We start from the raw sequence: 16,158 nt of genomic DNA, 5'->3' as shown, positions 1-16,158 counted from the left end.
TTATTCACTCTTTACACTGGCAAATGTTATATGCTGTTGTATGTTCCACCAGTGAATGTATGGTCTGATATAGGTGAAACTCACCAGTGCTAGCTGTTATTTAGAATGTGAGAGAGAAGTGTAGAAAGATGAGACCCAACGATGAGTTGTGGCCCAGGAACATGTTTTACTTCTTTGCTTCATCCATCCATCCCTCGTCCATTCATCCATCCATTCATCATCCATCATCCATCATTCTTCGATCCAATAAATATAATGCAACTTACTGTGTGCCTGGAATTTGGGTAGACACTGGGGATATAGTGCTGAACGGGACAGACGTGGTCCCTACCTGTTCAGAGCTTACCTTCTAGGAGGGAGGCAGGCAATAAGCAAATAAACAATTAAGTAATAATACTAAGAACAATACTTGTATAGTATGTATGTCAGGCTTACAACATACCAGACACTGTTCTGAGCACGTATTTTCATTAACTCATGTACTCCTTACAACTGTTGGTATTATGCTGTTGGTATTATCATCATCCCATTTTACAGATAAGGAGACCAAGGCACACAGAGGCTAAGTAACTTGCCCAAGGACCCTCAGCTCATAGGTAAGAGCCAGGATTTAAACTCAGGCAGTTTGGCCCTTGAGATAAGATTGCGGTAAGGAACTGGCTAGGGTAGAGGTAAACAGGGTGATGGGATAAATAGTGGCCGCCTCCAGGCAGTCAGGAAAGGCCTCTTAGAGGAGGTGACAATTGAACTCAGACCTGAAGGGTGAGAAGGAGTTGGTTGGATGAAGGGTATTCCACGTCAGGATGGAATAGCAAATGCAGACAGCCTGTGATGGGAACAAACTTGGCTTGTTCGGGGAACGGAAAAGAGGGCAGTGGGGCTGGAGCATGGTGGGTGGGGAGTCAGGGGGGTGAGAATGAGAATGAAGGGGTGGGCAGGAGCCAGACCACAGGGGTATCTGGTTTCATTCTGCTCACATTCACTGACGTACTTTCTGAGTCCAGCCCTGCGTATATGGGGCGCTGGGGGTAGAGCCCCGAGCTCGTGCCCCAGAGGGGAGGTGGGAGGCAGCCATAGCAGAGCTGTGATAAGGGAAGAGTGGGGTCCCAGGGGAGAGCCACCCACCCACTCAGCCCTGGGTTCAGGAAGGCTTCTCAGGGGAGGTGATGGGGAGCTGGCTGCGAAGGAGGAGAGGGCGTTGGACAGCTGGAGACGTGGAGGAGAGCGCTGCTGGCAGAGGAAACTGGGCATGCAAAAGCAGGAGGTGGGAAGGAGTGTGGGCTTGGAGAGCAGTGAGTCATTCTCTGTGGCCGGAGCAGGCCATGCTGAGGGTGGGCGGATGCAACAGTGGATGAGGCCAGAAAAGCAGCTCAGCGTGCTTTGGTGCAAACCTAACCACGTAGCTGGGAACCAGCACGGCTCAATGTGCCGGGGGAGCCTGGCTTCCAACCCTGCGGTGCCCACAAACAGCCGTGAGACCTTGGTGGAGTCATGCACCTTCTCTGCCCTTGAGTTCTCTCTCCTGAGTACTGAGGAGCATGCCAGACTCCTGCTGGTCAGGGCCAGGCGCTGCCTCTCTGAGCCTCAGACTCTCATCTGTAAAAGCAAGGTAATAAGAGGACTGACCTCATAGGGCTGCTGTGTGGGCTAAATTATTAAACAGGGATTAGAACTGTGCCCTGGCATGTCCTAAGCACTAAGTGTTTCTTGTTTTATCGTTGTTGACACCCCTGCCCCGTCTCCTGCTATTCCCTGAGTTGAATACCCCAACTACTTAGCATTCCTTGTCTTTCCTGAAACACTGTTCCCACCACTTGAAACATCCCCTTCTCCCCATGACCTGTATGCCAAGTCCTACCCGTTCTCAGAGACCCAGCTTAAATGCTGCCTCTTCCAGGAAGCCTTTTCTTATTGCACTATCTAAAGTAGCCCTCTAGAAATTCTTTCTCTCACTTCCCCCTGTTTACTTCTAGCAGAGCATGTACACAGCCCACCCCCGCAAGCCTGTCTGCCTTTCCCCCTCTTAGGGCTTTGCAGATGTGGGGATGTATTTAGTTGAGCTATGGATTCCTTGAGAACAGAAACGAGGCCTGAGTTACTCCTGTTTTTCCTGGTGCCTAACACTTCACAGACCTTATTAGATGCTGAATGGTCAGAGGGAGGGAGGGAAGGGTCTGCAGCTGGATATTTTGCCCAGACGTGAGAGAGCAAGCTCCCTGTAAAATCCGCCCCCCCCCCAGAGGAATCCAGGGAGCTTCCTGACCTTCTCTGAGCCTCACTTAGAACTGTCTGCCCCTCAGAATTCTCTAGGAGCTGTAGGAGCAAGCACAGTGTTGCAAACTTCTGGCTTGGCAGCTAGAGCTCCCCAGCCTCAGCATGCAAAAGAGGGCCTCTAGCCTAGAGGAGCTGACAAGACAGAAACTTGGGTTATGAGATGTGGGGTGTATTATTTATTGCTGTGTAACAAATCACCTTAAAATCTAGTGGCTTAAAACAACAATAATCATTTATTATTCCATTACTTCTGGGGGTCAGGAATTCAGACCCACAGAATGGCTTGCGACTGCTCCAAGATGTTTGAGGTCCAGCTGGCAGATTTGGAGGCTGGGGGCTGGCATCATCTGAAGGCTTGCTTGGGGCTGGAGGGTCTGCTTCCAGCATGGTCCCCTCACATGGCTGGCAAATTGGGGCTTCCCCGTGGGGGCCTCTCCATAATGCTTCTAGAGGGTCCTCATGGCATGGCAGCTGGCTTCCCCCAAAACGAGTCATCTAGGAGACCGAAGTAGAGACTGCAGAAGTTTTTAGGATCTAGCTTCAGAGTTTGCATATCATTATTTCTGCCGTATTCTATTGATCACAAATTTAGCTCTGATTTATGAGGGAGAGGACTATACAAGCTATAGCAGGAGGTGAAGATCACTAGGGACCATCTTGGAGGCTGGCTTCCACAGGAAGGAGGAATTCTGGGAGGAAAGCAAGAGCTCAGGTTGCCCAGCAGGGGAGGCTAGATGCTGAGTCCCTTCTCTGTTTTGCTGAACTCCTGCTCATCCTTCAAAACCCTGGATAGGTACTGCTTCCTCTGTAATGCCTCTCCTGATCTGTTTCCTTCTGTGCCTCCCATCCCTAAGTGAATTAATTGTTCCCTCCTAAACAATGCCTTCTCAGTGGGGGGGTCATCTCCCTCAAGGGGGTGAAAATTCATTCTTGTGGGAAGAGGGCAAAAAGTCTCACTCTTTTAATGTATAATGCACAGGTACACATATGGCGCATAAACGGATATATAGTATATCTGTGGTATTACAATTTCATGAGTGGGGTGGGATTAGGAAAAATGCTTAAAGGTTTCTTAGGAGAGTGATAGTGAAAAGAAGATTGAGGAACGTGCGTGGTTCTACATCACTTCTATATTGCATACGGTGTTCCATTATTAAATGAATTACATTCTGTGGAGAATAATTTATTCTATATCTGGGTGTTCCCTACTAGACTGTAAGCTTCTTGGGGGCAGGGACTCTTGTTTTCTTCACCTCTTAGTTGCCAGAGCCTCGCCCAGGGCCTAGTACCCCAGTAGGTCCTCACTGAGTGCTAAACTGAACTAAGTGCAGGGGATAGACTGGGAGCCTGAAACCCTCCATGGCAGAGTTTCTCACAATGTGGACTTGACCATGGGGAGGCCGAGGACTTGGGAGAAAAATGCAGATCCTCAGCCTCCACCTCAGCAGAATCCCTATGTGTTGCCGACAGGCTCCTGTGGGTGATTCTCGTGCTCAGTCCACCACTGCCCTAGGCATCTGCTACCAGACACCTGGGCAGATCCAGGGCTCCGGCTGTGCATAGATGAGGGACACTGAGGGGCTAAGAATTGGACGGTACCCAGCAGTTTGGAGAGTTCTGGGGACCTTCATCACAGGGTGAGCCAAGGAGAACAGACTTCTCCCAGCCTGAGAAGTCAAGCAGGGGGATGTAGGAACAAAGATGTGGGTCGTGATGGAGAGTAGCCCTGGAAGATTTCTCCCTCCCCCAACTCTCGGGGAACACAGCCCCATTTGCTAACACAGGACCAGGTTCCAGGGACCTCCCGCCCACTCCCCACCTCCTGGAGGCTGAGCTTGTTTGAAGAGATGGTAGAGGACTGGGGTGAGTGGGTCTGCTGTCGCCCAAGGGATTTGATCCATCCCTTAACTTATTCAAAACCGGGCTCCGAAACAGAGTTTCACAAATGGGAAAATGCATGTAATTTGTGTAATTGAAAAGGAGCACCGACTGCCTTTTGGGGGAACAATGCTTTCTGGACAGAGACAGCCTGGAATGCGTAATCAATTGTTTCTGTTTCCTGGTACTACAAAAATAGGGATTTGCGCCACAAAGGGGTGAAATTTTACCCTGGTGCTAAAATCAGTTAAATTTAACTTTTGCTTTTCGCTGGACTTCTTGATTCATGGTTGCTGTGTCGAGAGGCTAATATTGTTTAAGTCGTGATGTGAGTCACTGGGAACGTCAGCTCCTCCAACTAGACGCGAGGACCTTCGTGGAGTCCAGGGCGTGCAGTGCAGGCTCTGTCCCTGTCCTCCTGGTCAGACCCCGCCATCTGGGCCTCACACTGGGAGAGACCCACCAGGGCATAGCCTGGGAGGCATCTGGGGAGGGTGAGGTTCTGGCTGTTGGAGGGCTGAGCATGTTCAGACTGGAGAAGATGCAAGGCGCTGGGGAGGAGGGAGAAATCTTAGCCTCCAGACCTGCATGGCTCTTTGAGAGATTTTGCTGGGTCTCTAAGATGTAGGTGGGGAGATGCAGGAGCAAGGCTGAAGTTAGAGGGGAGCAGGGTCCTCCGCTCCCTGCAAGCAAGCCTTTGCCGCTGGAGGCATCCGGTGTGGAGCAGGCTGCCTGGCTGTGAAGTAGTGAGGTCCCGTTGCCGGAGGTTCCCCGAACATTCTAGTCTCATCCGGTCCCACTGTTGCTGAGATTTAATCCATAGAGTAGGCATACGCCAGGTTGCTGGCTCTCACACTATATGGTGAGAGTCATTTATGGGGGCCAAGGATGTGCTTGTGTTAATGCAGATTCCCTAGCTCCATTCTGAGCAGGTCTAGATTAAGGGATTCCTCAAGTCCTTAAAGGACTGTGGACCCCACTTCTCACCCCCGCTGCCATTTCAGAACCAGCAGTTCAGGTGACGTGGATGCAGTTGGTTCCTGGGAACTTGCTTAGGCCAGGTGACCTCTAAGCCCCGCTCATCTCCCAGACATCAGGACTCTGACAAGTGCTCCTGGTCCACAGAATTTCAATTTACACAGCCCCTGTGGGAAAGAGGACATGGAGGAGACAGCAGGGGATGCTGCTGGGGCAAACATCCCCGGGACAAAGCCCGCAGCCTGTGGTGTGGCAAAAGGTGCTCCTCTCTTTGCCACCCACCCGCTCCTTCATGTGCCACCATCCCCGTACAGGCTGTTCCCTCTGCCCGTGGTCTCTCCACCCGGCGGGTGCAGTTTGGCTGCCCCTTCCTCTGTGGAGCTTCCCGTTCCTTCCCCTGTGCTCCTTTACCTGCAGAGCCCTCGCATGGTGTTTGCTGCCCTGTGTCTGCGCCCGCCCGGCCTCGAGCTGCCCTAGGGCAGGGCCTGGTGCAGTCCTGCCTTAGATGCTCAGGGGTACCTGGGCATGTTTGCCGACCGAGGGCTGGATGCCTGCCTTCTAGACCTCAGGCTCATTCCTAATGATGAGGGCAGATCATCAGAGCCTGCCAGACCTAGAGGAACCCAAGGGCTTTCTACCTGCAGCCCCTTGGTAAAAAAGGACATAAAGGGCACCTGAAATGATCTCTGGCATGGCCTCAGCTCACATCTCCCATCTCTGGCCCTGATGCTTTTGAACGAATACGCTTCCTTTGGAAATGTTTTCAGACTCCCTTAGAATTCTTTCCTCGGAGATCTGAAGGGGGCTTGCTTCTGACCCTGCCTTGCACATTTTTGGAGAAGTTCTACAAAGCTCCCACCAACGTAGTCTGTCCTTCTGAAAGCACGGAGCCTGGGGAGCAGGAGGATTTGGTGCTGGGTGGGGAAGATGGAGGCAAAGCCAGCAAAGGTACAAGAGGTGTGGCCAGCGGGAGTTCACACCCTAAGAGCAGGACAAAACTCCTTCCTTCTTGGGAGTGAGATGATAGTTGCCTCAGCTTGCAGAGAGAAATAGCCTTGCTGATGAAAGTAAAGTCAGATTCCTGAAGGGATAAAGGGCTGCTCGCAGGAAGTTGCAAACACTATTTCATCAAGAACCGTATCCCGCAGAGCCTGTCCTTTAAAAAGGCAGCTGCAGCAGATTATTAAATTGTAGATGCATTTCTCCTGGCACCATCCCAAGCCTCCCCTCAGCAGCCCACCCTGCCTCCTGGCCTGCCTTGGCACTCCCTCGAGGACCTTCCTGGGCAGGAACATTTCAGTTTGTGTGATGGGGTTGTCTCCTCGGCCAAGCTCATGTGAGGGAGTGGAAGTGAGGAGGGCATGTGGACAGGAGAACCTCGACTCTGTGTAACTGTTGGCACGTCTAGGACTTGATTTCTGAAAAAACTAAGTCATGCTTGGTTTTGACATTTAAGAAACCAAATCTGTGAAAACCCTCAAATCAAGCCCTTTGCTATTTACTGAGTTCCAACATAGCTCTAAACTATCGGTCGATGCCATTTCCTTTATAGGAACAGAAACTTTGTCATCTGACTTGATTTTCTCATGTGATTATCTTATTAAAGCTGTAGGTTGCCTGAGAAATCAAAAGATTGTTTCTTACTTAGCTGTGGTTTGTGGAATTTGAGGTAGATTCATAGAAGGACATAAGGTCTTAGCAATCATTGGGTCCAGTCTCCCTGTTGCACAGACTGGGAAGCAGAGGCCCAAAGTGGGTAGGATCTTACCCAAGTTCTCACAGTAACAGCAAAGCTGGGTCCCATGGCTCACTCTCCAGTGCTTGGTAATTACACCATGGTCTTATTTTATCTTTCTCAGCCTCACTTTTCTCTTATGTAAAATGGGAATAGCAAATTAGCCTAATATGTTTTGTGCAGTTGTGAGAATCAGTGAAGGCTTTTCCTCTTAGGTGAAAGCACCTTTAGAGATACAAAACAGTAGCTGCTGGTACAATGTTATGATGTAATAATGTTACAATGACAGGGACTCCTCCCCAGGAGCAGACCTCCGATTATAGCCCCTGTTTTGCATCAACAGCAAAGGTTATTTACTCTGGCACTGCAGACCCTGAAACTTAAGGCATTGGGGGCAAGATAGGGGTTCTTCAGCAAGACACTCAAGGTGCACATAACGTCTGCTTCTCAGCCCCCAAGAGTCAAAATCCAGCAGGCCAGAACTCCACCACTGCCCAGCCCATGTGGCTGCCACACCCTTGCCGTGGAGCGACAGAGACTGTGGACCTGATTGAAAACCACTCAGGAGCCACGGTGTGATTAGCCACAGTTGGAAACTTCGCTGCCGCTGCCGCTGCTGTGCTACTCTCTAAGAAAGAGAATGGAGGCCAGTAATCCAGCGCGGGTTGGAGCCATTTCTTGGCGCTGGTCTCTTGAGGGGCCATTTAGCACATTAATAATCTATGAGGTGCTTCCACCTTCTGGATTCATTAAAAAAAAAAAAAAGGTGGGGGAGGAAAAAGAGAAGAAATATTAAAGGCATGCATTATGGGCCAAGTAGAGGGGGAGGGAGAGACCCTGAGGACTGGAGAGTATGGATAGGCCTTCCTGGCCGTGACATTGGATGCCAGTAAAGTAAGGTTCTGGGAGCAGGTGGAGTGTCATACATGAGGGGAGGGAAGGTTGCTAGCTATTGGTTTGCATACAAATGGGTGGGAGGAAGCATGAGCCCTCAACAGGGCTCCAGCAGAACCCACTGATCTTCTGTGGGGAAAGGGAAGCGTTCTCGTTCATTCATGCTCATATTTGTTTATTCATTCCTTTATTCAACAAGTGCAGTGCCTGCTGTGTACTCTCCCAGGCCAGTGCAAATTCCACTGCCCAGCGCTGCCACCCCAGGACAGGTGGATATGGCAGAAGAGCAGTTGGGCGTAGTAGCCAGAACTGAGGCCTAAAATCTAGAAGCTCTGGGTAATTGTCCCTCCTATGTCTGTCACTGACAGCAGCCTTGGGCAAATCGGCAAGCCTCCTGGAGCCTCACTGAACTCATCTCTGAAATGGGCTAACTAAATCTGCCCTTCTTCTGGGGCCATTGAGAGCATCAGATAGGACAGGGAAGGTGGAGCAGGTGGTAGCCCTTTTCAGACTGGTGCTCCTTACAGATTAAGGATCATATTACCATACTGATGCTGTTGGCATCTGAGCTGCCAGCCAGACCCTGGACAGGGAACTCCTTGAAAAATTGTGTCTCCATTTGTCTCTAGATTCAAAGTTTTGTGGATGAAATGAACTATCACAGACCGCGGAGGTGATTCAGAACAGTAAAATTAAAACAAAGAACCTGCAGGAGAGGCCAAATAAGCCCAAGGCATATGTGAAAGGTGCACATGCTCTTTTCTGGTTGAGTTTTCACAGAAGCAGAGGAAAAAAGGGCACAGTGCTACCAAGTGCATGGCAGTTCCCAGTCTGTTCCTGCCAAGGACCCAAGCTGTATCTTTCCTGTCCATCTGGTAAAAGATTCAATTCAAGGTTCTGTCCCCCATTTTTAATTCAAGACCATGGTATCTAAAGTAATATCAATTCCCAGTGTGCAACTCCAATGGCCCCATTGTTGATGAGTCTTTCACTGCCTGGAAGTATGCTGGGTATAAATAATTCATTCTAAATAAATAAATTACTCGCACTGCTTACGGTATGGCTGATGCTGCTAGGAAGCAGCACAACCACAGATTATGTTGAATCAAGTCTGGAATTACAAGTTGAATCTGGAAAGAACTGGAAAGGGAATCAGAAAAGTAAGTCTCTCTAGGAGGACAAATGTGTATAATGGGTATAATACCAACCTAATGGGGTAGTAATAATACATGTGGAGCAGGAAACGTGGACAGGAAAGGCTCATGCAAATGGGGACGAACTGGTCACCTTCACCAGGCCCTGTCCTATTTCTAGCAGCCTGGTCTCTGAGTCCTTTTTTAGTGCTCCAGGTGATTCTGATCACAGCAGTCAGTGAGAACCCCTGCCTTAGCGTGACGGGCCACCCTCAGGTGGAGACTGGATGGCTCCTGGTGGGGATGCTCAGCGGGCATTCAGGCACCAGATGAGGGGGTTGGACTAGGCAGTGTTTCTCAAGTGTATCTGATGGTAGGACTCATCAGGTGAGGCAGAGTGGGGGCAGGGTGCTGGTTTACTGGTTAAAAATCAGATTTCCAGCTTCCCTGATCAGCATGTCCAGGGAAGAAGCCTGGGAAGCTGATTTTAAACAAATGCCTTGGCTAGTTCTTATCATCAAGGAAATACTGGTCTAGAGATTCTCTGAAGCAGTGTGGTTCACGGACCAGCAGCAGCACCTGGGAGCATGTTAGAAATGCAGACTCCCAGGCCCCACCCCAGCCCTACTCACCCTGACTCTGAAAATTAACAACATCCTAGGTGTTTCTTGCCAATCGAAGGTACCTGTCACCCAGGATTACCTGGAGTTTCTGAAGGACAGCCAGGTGTGTCAGCTGAGTGGGAAAGGGTTTTGAGGCTAAGTGTTCAGACTCCAGTTGGCTTAGGGGAGAGATCTACTGATTCAGCCCCAGGATCCACTTTTGGAATGTCAGAGTGAAAATGCAGGTGCAGTCAGTGTTCTCAACACCTCTGGACGTCCCTGCGGTCAGCATCATGGACCACAGGGGCTCTTGTCAAACTGTGGTGCTCGAGCCTCAGTGTGACAGGCTGACCTGGGAGTCTCTTTCAGCCAGAAAGGCCCCTGATCCCATAGTGGCCAGGAGTGCAGAGGGAACTTGTGGCTCCAAATAAGGAACAAAGGAAAGGGCACTGGCTCAACATGAGAATATGTGGCTTCCCATCCTGGCCCTGCCATCTTCAGCTGGGTAGCCTTACACAAACCACTTCCCCTTACTGGAGCCTGAGCATCATCATCCATACCTGTCTGCTTTCCTCCCAGGACTGTGCTAACACTGGCGTGAGGCAGGGCCCGGGGTGCTTGGTGGCTGCTGGGCAGGTGCTCTGGGACAAAAGTACAGGGCTTGTGTCATGGTATGACATTGACTGCCCCATCCTTGTCCTGCTTGATAAAGTGGTCTTGTGCCTATTTGTACAGACGAGGAAACGGAGGCCCAGAGGGGCTAACATGCTTGGTCAACTTGTAATACTGATGATACCCTGTTTTTCTTGGGCTTGTGGTCAGATGGGCTGGGGTTCCCATACAGGCTCTGGCACTTACTAGCTGATGGCCTTGGGCAGATGACGCTCCCACTCTCAGCCTTTCATCTGTGATGTGGCAGTGGCATCGTACTAACCCTAGCTGGTTGTGAGATGACCTGAGATGATGCCCACAGTTTCCCGCCCCATGCTCACACTCCTTCAAGGACCAGGGCACCCATGTGGCCTCCTGATCTACCTCCTGGGATCTGGGGCCAGCTCCCTGAGGCTACCTGTGTAGCCTCTGTACACCCCTCCCTGGGCCTCCCATTGTAAAGGGAGAGGGTTGGGCCAGCTGATGGGCCAGATAACCTTGATAATGTCACATCCCGATTCCCTGTATCCCCTGTGGCTCAAAGCCATCAGCACCTGCCTTCACCCTGTTAGCTTCCCTCTTGGGCCCTGCATGCGATTCCCTCCCCTAGGGGCTCACGGGTTGGGGCCTGGTTCCCCTTCCATTCCTAAGCCACTTACCACTTAGGCATGCAGTCTCCCCAAGAGCTCTCCAGGCAGAGAACCCTCCATTCTAAGGTGAAGGAAGTGACCCCAGAGAGGTGACACATCCTGCATAAGGTCATTCCGTGAGTGGTGGCAGAGCTGTGATACCAGCATTCTGTTCAGTCCCCCTTTAGTCCATTCCCCGCGTGCTAAGGGATAGAACCTGCTCTCTGCAGCTCTGGGGGCTTTGCCTATGCTGTGCCCACTGCCTGATGCCCTCTCTGTTACCCCTCTGCACCTGGCGGAGTCCTCTGCATTTCTGATATTTAGTTCAAGTGCCACCTCTTTGAAGCCTCCCTAATCTTCCACAACCCTGCTCCCCAGCTGCAGGAGGTCCCTGCCCCCTCCCTTTGCCTTTTCATCACTTATTTCATCTCTGCCCTTTCTTCAGTATATTGCAGTTTTCTGATGAGGGTTCAGTGTTACCCACCACACTGTGAACTCCTTCAGGACAGTCTTTGCCAGTCTGAGCCTTGGCTGTACCCCCAGGGCCTTGTACAGAACCTGGCACTGAGTAGGTGCTCAAAAAGCATGAATGAACACATCTGGGTGGCACGTTACAAAACCAGTTTGTAGTACTACTAGCTACATTTCAGTGGCCTTGGCTGTGGGGCAGGCATGATTCTAAACACTGTGCGTAAATGAACTCATTTCCTCTACACACCAACCCTGTGAGCTGGACACTACTCTCCTCAGTTCACAGATGAAGAAACGGAAGCACAGAAAGGTTGGGTGTCTCGCAAGGGCTTGCCAGGATGAAGTGGTTCTGGAGTCCATGCTGGCATCCACTAAGCGCACTGCCACTCATAACCTCATCCAGTCCTCAGGGCAGCACTGTGGGGAAGGAAGAACAGGTATCATCTTAGTGAGGCAGAATGAGGAAAGTGAGGTGCAAAGAGCAAGACTTGCCCTGCTTCCTGCTGTGAGCAGACCTCAGGGTGCAGAAGTGGGGGCCGCAGAGGCTCCCTCCAAGTCTCTGGGGCCCCTCCCCAGCCCACCTTGCCTGTCAGCAGATGATGACACAGCCTGGCATGAGCCTGTCTGTGCAGACCTGTGTTCTCCCTGTAAATCATTTATGATACAAACACACGCACACACACACTTTTTTTTTTTTTTTTTTTTTTTTGTGGTACGCGGGCCTCTCACTGCTGTGGCCTCTCCCGTTGCGGAGCACAGGCTCCGGACGCGCAGGCTCAGCGGCCATGGCTCATGCGCCCAGCCACTCCGTGGCATGTGGTATCTTCCCGGACCGGGGCACGCACCCACACCCCCTGCATCTGCAGGCGGACTCTCAACCACTGCGCCACCAGGGAAGCCCCCACACACACACTTTTAAACTTATTACTCATCCAGTAACTTGTTGTATGTAAAAAATGAATGTTTTTTTTCAACTCAGAAAATAGATGGACTGGTTGTCATGAAAATCAATAACATGCTAAATATTTCAAGCATATGGTACTTAGAGTTCTACTCTAGGTGGTTTTGTAATGAATGGCTTGATTTTTTTTTTAATAGAGCATAGCCTACTTTCATTTTGAATTATACAGAAGGCTTTTGCTTTGAATCTGTTTACTAAGAAGATTAAATAATTGATTATTTCCATGATGCCGAGATAAGAGCATTATACAGTAGGAAGCGCTCGACTTGAGGAAAACAATCTGAGGTCAGATGACTATTCAGACATTATGTCCAAATGTGGATATAAGCGTAATTTTCTCAAAGTTCCCCCAAGTTCCCACACGAGCTGTTGCATGGCACTGTCCTGGTTACTTCTAAGATGGCATGTTGGCTTTGCGTGACCAGAAAATGGCTCCCTTCTAGTTCTGGGTGTCTTCTGAAACTCCAGGCCCCTTGGTATAGTAATGGGTATGTAGATGCTCAGCACAGCAAAGCAGCTCCGCCTCAACCCAGTACCCATACTAGCAAGAAGGGATCTTTGCTCAGTTCTCAGTTTCAACACCACTTCTCTGGGAAGCCTTTCCAGCCAGATCACTGCCTCTGCTAGAGACATCCGTGGCACCTGTCTCTCCCTGCCCTGCAGCATCCTTGCAGGTTCAGTTCCCAGTTCAGTGTCCAGCTTGCCTGAGAGTTGTCAGCTCCCTCCATAGGGTGAGATCACATCTCCTTTGCTGGCAGCTAGAATCCCAGAGCCAGGCATGTGGCTTGGAATATAGGAGGACCTACAGGAATTCTTGTTTTGTTTTTGTTTTGGGGTTCCTTCTTTCTCAATCTCTCACTTTTAGATAAGTAACATTGTGAATTCATGGATAAAGTATATTAAATGGATTGTATTCCAATCAGTTGCAGACATTTTTAAATGCAGACATTAAAGCAGTTTTTGCTGCTCTACTTATGTTTCTGCCTTTCCTCCAAATTTTCTTCCAGTGTTTTATTTTGAAAAATTTCAAACCCACCAAAAAAGGTAAAAGTACAATGAGCATCATATACCCTTTACCTAGATTCACCAGTTGTTTGCGTTTTGCCATGTATGCATTTCCCTCTCCCTCTCTCTCCCCTACCTGACCCCGCCAGAACACGCACTTATTTTTTGTTAAAGCACTTGACAATACTTTGCAGATGCAATGACATTTCATCCCTAAATATGTCAGCATGAATCTCCTAAGAATAATTAAATTCTCTTACATAACCGTAGTATAATTATCACATCTAAAAAACTAACAGTGATACAATAATATTACCTAATATATGGTCCATATTCACATTTCCCCAGTTGTCCCCAAAATGTCCCTTTTGCCATTTATTTGTAGGGGTGGGTGGGAGGGGATCAAGGGTCCAACCGGGAGCATGCATTATATTTGTCATCATGTGCTTAGTCTTCTTTAACCTAGAATATCCCTCCTACTTTTTTTGGGGGGGATGGTGCTTTCAGGATATTGACCTTCTTAAAAATCTCAAGCTAGTTGTTTTACAAAATGTCCCCAAAATCCAGAATCTGGATTTGTTTGTTTGTTTCTTCACAATTAGATTCAGGTTAAACAGTTTTGGCAAGATTAAGCTACATTTTTTACATCATCTTCTCAGTGCATTGCATCAGGAGGCCCACGTTTGAACTATTATCAATGATGCTAAATTTGATCACTTGGTTACAGTGGTATCTGCTATATTTATTGTGAAGATACCTTTTTCCCTTAATAATTATTATGTAATCTGTGGTGTGAGACTTTGAGACCATGTGAATATCCTGTCCCCCACGATCTTTCCCCCGATGGTTTTAGCATCTATTGATGGTCCTTGCCTGAATCACTGTAAATTACATTGGAGTTGCAAACTGGTCATTTTCTAATTCTCTTCTTCCTTCCACATTTAAGCTGATGTTCTTCTCTACAAAAGAGTGTTCCCTTTTGACCCTTTCTTTCCTCCTCCTGCCCCATTCTCTCCCTTCCTCCTTTCTCTGCTGTCAGTTTGGGTGCTTAATATTTTACCTGCCTTAGACTTGGAGTCAGCCATTTCTCCAAGGATCCCTGATTCTTTCTGGTGAATCATATTTAGAAACCACAATCTGCATGCTAGGTATGCTCATTGCTACTGGGGTTCACTGCTTCTAGATTTTTGCAGTGAACTAAGGTCAAAAATATAATTTTTAATGTTTTAAACAAAAAATGTTTAAATTTGAATCTGAGTATCAGGAGATAATCACACAAATGTAGGACATCCTGCAAGTCGCCTGGCCTGGATTCTTCAAAAAAGTTAATGTTGCAGAAAACAAGAACAACAGCAGAAGGGCAGAGGACTGTTCTAGATGAAAAGAGACTAAAAAAATATAACAATCAAATGCAAGCCTCGTGTGTTGATTGGATTCTGAATTCTTAAAATGTAAAGGGCATATTAGGGAAATCAAAGAAATTTGAATGTGGACTATAGATTAGATGATACTGAACTACTAATTTTTGTAAGTGTGATAATTATGCTGTAATGATACCAGAGAATGTCATTATTAGGAGATGCATTGTGAACTATTTAGGAGTAAAGTGTCAAAATGTTTACAAGTTAATTTCAAATGTGTTGAAAACAAAAACGCATGCATGTGTGTGTGTGTACATATATGTATGTCTCTCTGTGTGTATGTATACTTATATGTGTGTATATATTTATAGAGAGAGGAAAGCAGATGTGGGAAATGGCGAAGGGTGAAAGGTATATGGTGTTCATTGTACTGTTCTTTCAACTTTTTTGTAGGTTTGAATATTCTCACAGTAAAAAGCTATGAATGTGTGTGGGGTTGGGGATGGGGAAGGGACTATATCCCTCCTTATTTGGACAATAAAGATGTGTCCAGAAGTCCCCTTATAGATTTTTCTCCATGTGATTACATTAGCAACTTGATATATTCTTTTTTTTTAATTATTTTTTAATATACTCTTAAGTGCCTTTGTTTTCAGTTTTCAGGGATTGATTTTTTTATTGTTAATTAAATTAATTTTTAAAACATATATAACTTTTTAAATTAAATTTTAAGAAAATTTAATTTAAATTTTAATTAAATTAATTTCCCTCTGATTGACGTTTTCCCACTAGCTGCACTCCAAACTAGCCTATCTAGAGTTACTGTTTCCCAGATCCTCTCTTACTAGGCTAAATGATTGCAAAACGTAGTTTAAGGCATTTTAAAATATTTGTTTCTCTTCTTTATCTGAGTAATTATACTGTTTCAGCTTATTCTGCAATGGCTTTGTACATATCCAGTTGGATGAGTTCGATTATGATTTACTGAATTGCTTCAAAGCAGGTAGATCTGTGTTTAAGGGTCTTATTTTTGGTGTTATATTTTTAACTGATTGTATGACCTCTGGGGAAGCATTCAAAGTAGAGAATTCTTGTCTCCGATCCAACTTCCCTCTCTCTGTTCCATGCCACCTCTGTAGATAACCATTTTTATTAGTTTTAAATGTATTCTTCCAGTGTTTCTTGTTGCAGATATGCACAAACGTGTGTGTGTTTATTTTTCTTTCTCCTAACGCAAAAGCTAGCATACTATATGTGCTATTTGGCACGTTGCTTTTTTCACTTTATTTTCCTGGAGCTTACTGTTTTATCACTATGTAAAGACATTCTTTATTCTTTTTACAACTGCATAGCACTTCTTTGTGTGGATATACTATAATTTGTACAGCCAGTCTGCTATCAATAGACATTTGGGTTGTTTCCAATCTGTTGGAATAACCTTGGCCATATGTCATATTTGTGCCAGTGTAAGTTGGGGGTGAATTCCTAGAAGTGGGATTTCTGGGTCAAAGGGAAAATGCATCTATAATTTTTCTAGAAAATACAGCTTTACTGAATGAAAGAGAATACTAATGAATAAACTTGAT

The 16,158-nt window shown here is 47.5% G+C and overlaps 1 protein-coding gene across 1 annotated transcript in view; it reads left to right on the top strand.

Moving 5' to 3' along the window:
- GABBR2 (gamma-aminobutyric acid type B receptor subunit 2) overlaps window positions 1-16,158 on the top strand; it is a gene marked incomplete at its 5' end in the record, with an annotated part of 369,241 nt that overhangs the window by 113,113 nt on the left and 239,970 nt on the right. The window lies entirely within an intron of this gene.

The sequence above is a fragment of the Mesoplodon mirus genome, assembly GCF_964341445.2.
Source record: "Mesoplodon mirus genome assembly, chromosome: 1".
NCBI lineage: Eukaryota > Metazoa > Chordata > Mammalia > Artiodactyla > Ziphiidae > Mesoplodon > Mesoplodon mirus.
The sequence above is the reverse complement of the archived record's forward strand: the minus strand, read 5'-3'. Positions and strand labels throughout refer to the sequence as shown.